This window comes from Nicotiana tabacum, chromosome 3 (genome assembly GCF_000715075.1).
Source record: "Nicotiana tabacum cultivar K326 chromosome 3, ASM71507v2, whole genome shotgun sequence".
Classification (NCBI taxonomy): domain Eukaryota; kingdom Viridiplantae; phylum Streptophyta; class Magnoliopsida; order Solanales; family Solanaceae; genus Nicotiana; species Nicotiana tabacum.
The window spans coordinates 196,776,026-196,782,894 of record NC_134082.1 but is presented as its reverse complement, the minus strand read 5'-3'; the positions used below and the strand labels follow the sequence as shown (position 1 = coordinate 196,782,894).

Below are 6,869 nucleotides of genomic sequence, written 5' to 3'. Positions count from 1 at the left end.
TTAAACACAAAACATCAATATTATAATTAGTCTTAAAACTAACATTAAACAGAACATCCAGTCCAACCATTATGGACAAAAGATCTACTATGACCATTCAATCAAGTGTGATACTTAATTATCTAATACATTTGAAAGCAACTTCAATGGTTGTTGTTAGGATTACTTTCACCGGATGATCTTATATCAATGGGTACAATGGGTCCGCTAGCCGCATCACTTGGCTACAAAACAATCAAAATAAAATATAATTAACAAAAAGTACCTCAACAATATCCTAACTAATAATACTTGGACTGATTAATCATACTTTACAAAATTAAATAAGAAAGTTATGAACTATTTTTACCGTTGAACGAGGAGGAGAAACAAATATCCCTTATCATATATGCCTTAAAAGCATTCATCATTTGCGTGTTAACATTCATCATTTCTTTGTAGTTCTCTTAGCTTTGATTGTGGGCATTCAACATTTGATTGTACTTCTCTTGGCATTAGGAAGAACACGAACCATTATTATAACTTGAAGCATTCAAATCACTATAACGAGGTCTTGTTTGTCTAAAAGCTCTGCCAGGAACAGCTCCTAATCCTAAGCACCTTACAGTTCCCGAGTGCTCTTTTCCCAACACCTTACCAACATCATCATTTGGCGAAATTTCATACTCATCCATGGTGCTTTGGTTCAATTCTAGTTCAATTTTTTCCTAAATACATTACACACCAAAAGTCAGTGTTCTTACTTCAATCATTGATTGACAAGTTAAAATTAGTGTAATTTCACCAACAAATTATCCACATTCTCTCTAGTTCATAGTAGCTGACAGATATTTTTTTTTGACACAATAAAACTTAACTCTTTAAAAATATATTCATTGTGAAAAGAACTGAGAATCTGGAAAAATCTTCAACTATTTAATTTCTAATAGGAAAAATTTAATCATCTAGTAAAATGAAAAAGAAACATTAGTTAGAACATCAGAGGAATATGTTAGTCTACTTGGGAAGAGTTTCATTTGAGATGACTTTACATAGTGGACTAGTGTTTTGTGCTAAGAGAAAGCTACTTCACAACTTCTGAGACGAGAATCTGATGATGGTGTGATCTTATGAGGTCTGTTCAAACTTAAAATGTAGGAGCGAGTTGCAGACATAGTTAAAATATATTATTTCTTGTGCTATATAAAGCTGGTAGCTTTCCGCAGAGAGTTTAACTTCTGTAGACTGATCAAATTTTATAGCTTTAAGAAAATAATTAAGTTTTAGCCCCAAACTTATGGAAGATACCGGCATTACTAACCCTCAGTATGCCATTTTCATAGACTTCTTGTGCCATTGATTCACATTCTCACTGAAGCTAAACTGGCAAATTCAATTAATGATATAGAAAATTTCGGAGTGTCTTACACATATCTCTTTTGCCGCCTCATTAACATATGATCCATCTTCATTCCTATGTGTAGCGAGATAAAGCTATCCTCGTCCAGGCTTTTGTCTAGTCTCAGCCATCTATAAATGAAAAGGTCAAATTCGCATTAACTTAACTAACTAGGAATAGTTGCTAGCTTAATTAAAGTATCCAAAATGAATTATTACCATTTCAGCCCTTCTTCTGGAGTTAGGTTTGGAGCCACCGATATGTGAAACAGTTTGTTTCTTCCGAATTTCAGCATTTCTTTTACAAGTTTCCTTACAAGAAGATACCAAAAAAAAATTACATGTTAGAAATATATATCTGAATCTTAGTGTTTGCTTTACCTGCATGCACATGCAAGGACACGGAAGGGGGGGTCATTTTTTGCATTATGTAGCAATTGATCCAGTTTTACCTTTGTATCTGCAGGTAGAATGGAACAAATATACAAAAGGGCATCTTCTTACAACCCAGTAATGACTAAAGAGGAGAAAGAACACAAGTCTATTATTTCATCATTGAGTAGAATTTTGAAAGATTTCATTGGGACCTAAATCAGCAAAAGCTCTAGCCTTTCTTGTCCTTTCCTCAAGCTTAAAAGAAAAATAGTAAAGTGGTAAACTAAAGATAGAGGTCACCCTGTCTCAATGCTACAGTAAAGTGACAAAAGCACATTATATTATAAGCCAGAAGATTGCCTTCCAAGAACAAATCCCAAACTTCCACCAGTAATAGCAAGAAAATAAGCCAAAATTTAACAATAAGTGTGTAGATTAAACCACAAAGGATCTGTCAAAGATTTTCTTAAATGGTTGTGGTTGATATTGATATTTATAAGCTCAAGCAAAAAGAGGCAAGTTTGAAGAAGTGATCTCAAATTTCGAATCTGAAGGTTAAGTTTAAGTCAAGTCGATGTTGTTGGAAAAGTTTGAAAACATTAACAGGGATGAAGATTGGTTAAAGTGAAGCCATATAATTACACATATAATTGAAGGATTGAAATAAATACCTGTGTTTTTTCCTTTAAAACGGTAATCAACAAAAGAAATCCATTGATCCGGTGGAATTTCCAGTGGAACGCTATCCATTATCTCAGCTCTGCTCTTAAGTGGATCATAGACCTTATCAAACAACTTTAGCCTTTTTGCGCCCCACTTCTTACACATAGAATTGTAAACATATCGTCTTGCATTTGACTCTGTTATCCTAAAATAAAATCGAGGCTTCAAGAATAAACCAATGGTTAGATAATTATTACATGCAAATATACAATTCAATGACATAAAACAGAGCTATTGTATGCCTCAGTAATACCTTTATAAATCGATCATAGCAACAGTTGAAGATTGTCACGGGTAAATCTGGTCATTTCTCAAAGTGAATTAGAAAAATGGAGCAGTCGGTTGCTAAAATTCCGCAAAAGCCTACAAGAACGCCTTGTCCTTCAGCAATGGGAGAATCCATGTCATCAAAATCAACCACAATGCGTTCTCCATTAGATAAATTTAACACGTCCCTTTTCTTCACTTTAAGTATCTTGCTAGCTCCTTGCGAATCTTAAAATATAAAAACAGTATGAGATAGCACCTATACATAAGAATTGAACAAGCAAAGGATAACAAAGTACTTGACACTAAATTTTCATTTCGCATAATTGAGGCAATTATGATGCAATACTATATATATGACAACTGTTATCTAAACAGAAAGACCTAGTTCTTTTTATGAACCCTTGGCTACTATTTGGTTTTATGAGATTATTGCCACCTAAATAGAATATATTATCAACGAGAAATACTAAAATTGCACGTTGAGGTAATAAACATCACTTCTTCAAAGCCATATAAACAGAATTCATTATCAAAGATCATACTTTTACCAACCAAATCATCTTCAGAAGAGTCACATATCAAACGTACAACATTGTAGGCAGGTATTCTAAATATAAAATACCATTAACGCCCAAGCTAACCATCACTGATCGATCAGAATGAAACAATAATTATGGAACTGTATATCACAAAGAACATCCCACACTCAAGAAAATTATCATATTATTTTTAAAAAAAACAGCAACGCGTCAATTCAAAAAACACAGAAACAACATTCCATCGTAAGCCCATAGTAGAATCAAGAACATGCATTTAACACAAACATATTTCTTAAGAAGAAACAAAAAATATTGGCGACTATATAAGTAAAAACCTTCAGGGCAGCCAGGGGTACAATCGCAGGAGAATACGAATTCACCAGAGGAGAAAATCCTAAGTTTAGCAACACCATCTTTAAAAAAATTACAGCTCCTTAAAAGTTTCACCACATGAGATTTGGAATTCATAAAAGAGGACAAGAAATAAGTATAGCACAAGAATCCTCGCTAACATCTAAATTCACATATAATAATTCGATAAGGCTAAGATACTTCTTGAAACAAATGCGCAGACGATCATCATATGATGAATTTTTATAAGTAACAGGTGACATTGATGAGAAGTCAATTCAGAAATTCTGGATATATTCCTTAAAATAAAGACCCTCAAGAAGATCAGTGGACAAAAGATTCTGAAAGAAGTAAGACTCAACCACAGATTGCAGACCAAATTGAAATGAAATACTGACAAATAAAGGGAACATAAAAGCATACAACTTGGCAAAATCTACATCCAGGGGAAAAAAAGGAAAAATCTTACATTGGGCTTAGAAAAATAAAAGGAACTACAGCTTGAATTAAATTTATGAAAGAAGAAAACTGCTATTGGGTATGAGATAAGCCACATCATTTCTATATTTAAGTTATTTAACTTAGAACAGAAATAGCAATGGAGAGAAAGACTAGTATTTTCACCATAGAGATAAAAGGTGAGCAAACTAACTAGGGACTCAATATCACAACAAAGAATCTCAAATTCTTGATCTGGAAACAAGACATCCACATTAATTAAGTTTGCTCAGTATAATTCCAGGTCTAGAACTTTTCTTCATTTTTGACTGATGAATTTTCATTGGAGGATAGCTGAAGATTGTGTATGCATGTAAATCTATTTCTATTAGGTGAAACTTAAAGCTTGTTTCTTTTTGACCTTTTATGTTTGGAAGCTTATTTCATGGTATGCTCCTTTCAATTTCTACCAATTATATAAATGACTCTTAGCATCAATTCCGACTTTAGCTTATTCAGCAATTCATTACTTAGTTTAATTACCAGACACTTTTATGAAGTTGAACTCCAAACTTGACTATCAAAATTATTGAACAAAGATCAGCCAAAAAGCAGAACACGCATAGAATGAATACAAACATATGAAAGAATACATGATAATAAAACTATAAAAATTCTAAATTTCATATTTCATATGAACATACTATAATTTAATTTCCATCACATGAAGTTTTTCTCAAACTTATGACAGGTCCAGGATTCCAACATAATTGAAACTGCAGAAGAACTATAACATGTGCTCCTAACCTATGCCTGCTCCAATATTATTAAATAGAAAAACAAAAAAGTACCTTGAGACTGATTGGAAAAGTAGCCGGCGACAATTGCGTCTTCTCTGAAGGTCCCCAGGAGATCTAAAATACACATACAAAAGGAAATATTTTAATTAAGACCCAAATCACAGAAATTAACCTACAAAATACACAAAAATCTAAATTTTAGAACCTTTAATACCTAATGCAAAAGGAGAAAGAGGACTTATATCTCGATTTCAACAAAAAGTATTATATCTTTCTTCAAAATACACCGATTCTACCAAATTTCAGCCGATACTACCAAATTTCTGTCGATTCAAAATATACTGATTCTAGTTAATCTCTTCAAAATACACCGATTCTACAAATTACAGAGAAAATAAAATTAAAACCCACATGCATGAAGAAAGAAAGACAAAAAAGCAAAATCAAAGAATGAAAGAGCAAAATCAAATAAACTTACATCCAATTGATTGATAGATCTGAAGTTTTCTTTCATATATCTTTCATGTTGCAACAGAGGAGGCGCTGAAGAAAAGTAGAGAGCTATTGTATTTGGAATTTTGCTTTGCTGAAGAAAAGCAGAGAGCTACACGGGCTTGAAATTGGAGGAAATGAAGAAGAAATGGGCTTGAAATCGGAGGAAATAAAGAGATTAAGTGAATAGGAAAAATGGGTTTTGATTAAGCGAGAGAGATGGGTTTCTGAAAATGAAAAAGGGGTTTGGGAAAAAAGAGAGGGAAAGGGTAAAAAAATGAGGGAAACATTGGGCATATCCGTAAATTTAATATATTTGCGGAGGTAAGTAAGCCCCCATAATTTGATATATATTGCGGAGGTTATAATAATCTCCGCAATAAAACCTCCGCAAATTTAGCGTTTTTTTTTGTAGTGACTCGCCTATGTTAAAAGCCCTAATTTTTTAGATCTTCTTTGTTTTGATTTTGTGTGTTAGCATGACTAATCGACTCTTGTTAAGTTTCTGTTGGTTACCATGCTTCGAATGGGTTTTACTGAGTCCTTAGTCTACTTGTATCACCTTTGTGTAATTATATTCATCTTGATTTGTTCATTTCTTGCCTCTTTCTGTCAATATTGCTGACCTTGCCTGTTTGCTACGTCTGTTTGTCCTTCTCTATTTATATGTTGAGGTATAGAATCATGACTCCCTTTTGATTGATTCTGATTTCCTTAACTGATGGTTTGATTGAAAGATTTCTTTTGAAAACCTAAATTTTACCTCGTTTGTTTAAATTGACTGATTCCCTACCTTATTTGTTGTGGTATTTTATTCTGACTGAATCATTTCCTTAATTGGAGTTTGATGAACCTAGTCCTAATTGGTCACCCCATGCTTACTGAACTTTGACTCTTTCCTTACTAGTCATGTACTGATTTTCTCTTGCCTTATATGCTACTGGTTCTTATCGTTTAAATTAATTCCCAACTTAAGGGAGTACTGGCCTTAATTTTCCGACTAACTAATTCTGAGTTCCTTAATTACCATGCTACTATGATTCTTACCTTATTTTACTACCTGTTTTCAACTATAAAAACTCCAGTCTTTCATTAACACAAGACGAACAGTTGGTTTCAAAAACTCTCTCTCTTACTAAAAATCTCTGCTCTCTCTCTTGTGTTATTTGCTACTGTTAGTCGGCTGTAAGCTAAGGCTAACCATTTGTGCTCTCTTGTTCTTTCATTCTGCTTACTCTCCTCTTCACTGGTATGTCCTAGTTTCAATTTAAAATTCCAACAACAACATGTTTCTCCTATTGTTTCAGTTTCTCTTGTTTCTGGTTTGCTTCTATTTGTGGTTCTGTTGTGAAATTTGTAGTTAAGAGTTACACTATCAGCATGTTATTATGTCTTCCCCTTCCTTTAGATTAGTACATTCCCCTTATGTGTGTTTCTGAGCATGCCTTACCATTTATCTCTTACTTGTTAGTACTTACCATTTTATATCCCATGGATCCCCAAA

At 33.2% G+C, this 6,869-nt stretch overlaps 1 long non-coding RNA gene across 5 annotated transcripts; it reads right to left on the bottom strand.

Annotated features, from left to right (window-relative positions):
• LOC107826009 (uncharacterized) lies at nucleotides 1-5,632 on the bottom strand. 5 transcript variants are annotated; one of them, XR_012708097.1, is made up of 9 exons: nucleotides 5,352-5,632; nucleotides 5,088-5,249; nucleotides 4,925-4,987; nucleotides 2,729-2,970; nucleotides 2,424-2,637; nucleotides 1,597-1,837; nucleotides 1,408-1,509; nucleotides 350-707; nucleotides 1-224 (listed from the first exon to the last, which is right to left on the bottom strand). It is a non-coding gene; the product is annotated as an uncharacterized LOC107826009 (long non-coding RNA). The 5 variants fall into 5 exon arrangements; XR_012708098.1 differs by having other exon boundaries at nucleotides 5,088-5,196; nucleotides 5,352-5,631; XR_012708099.1 differs by lacking the exon at nucleotides 5,088-5,249 and having other exon boundaries at nucleotides 2,424-2,620; nucleotides 5,352-5,631.
• Nucleotides 5,633-6,869: the final 1,237 nt, after the last annotated feature.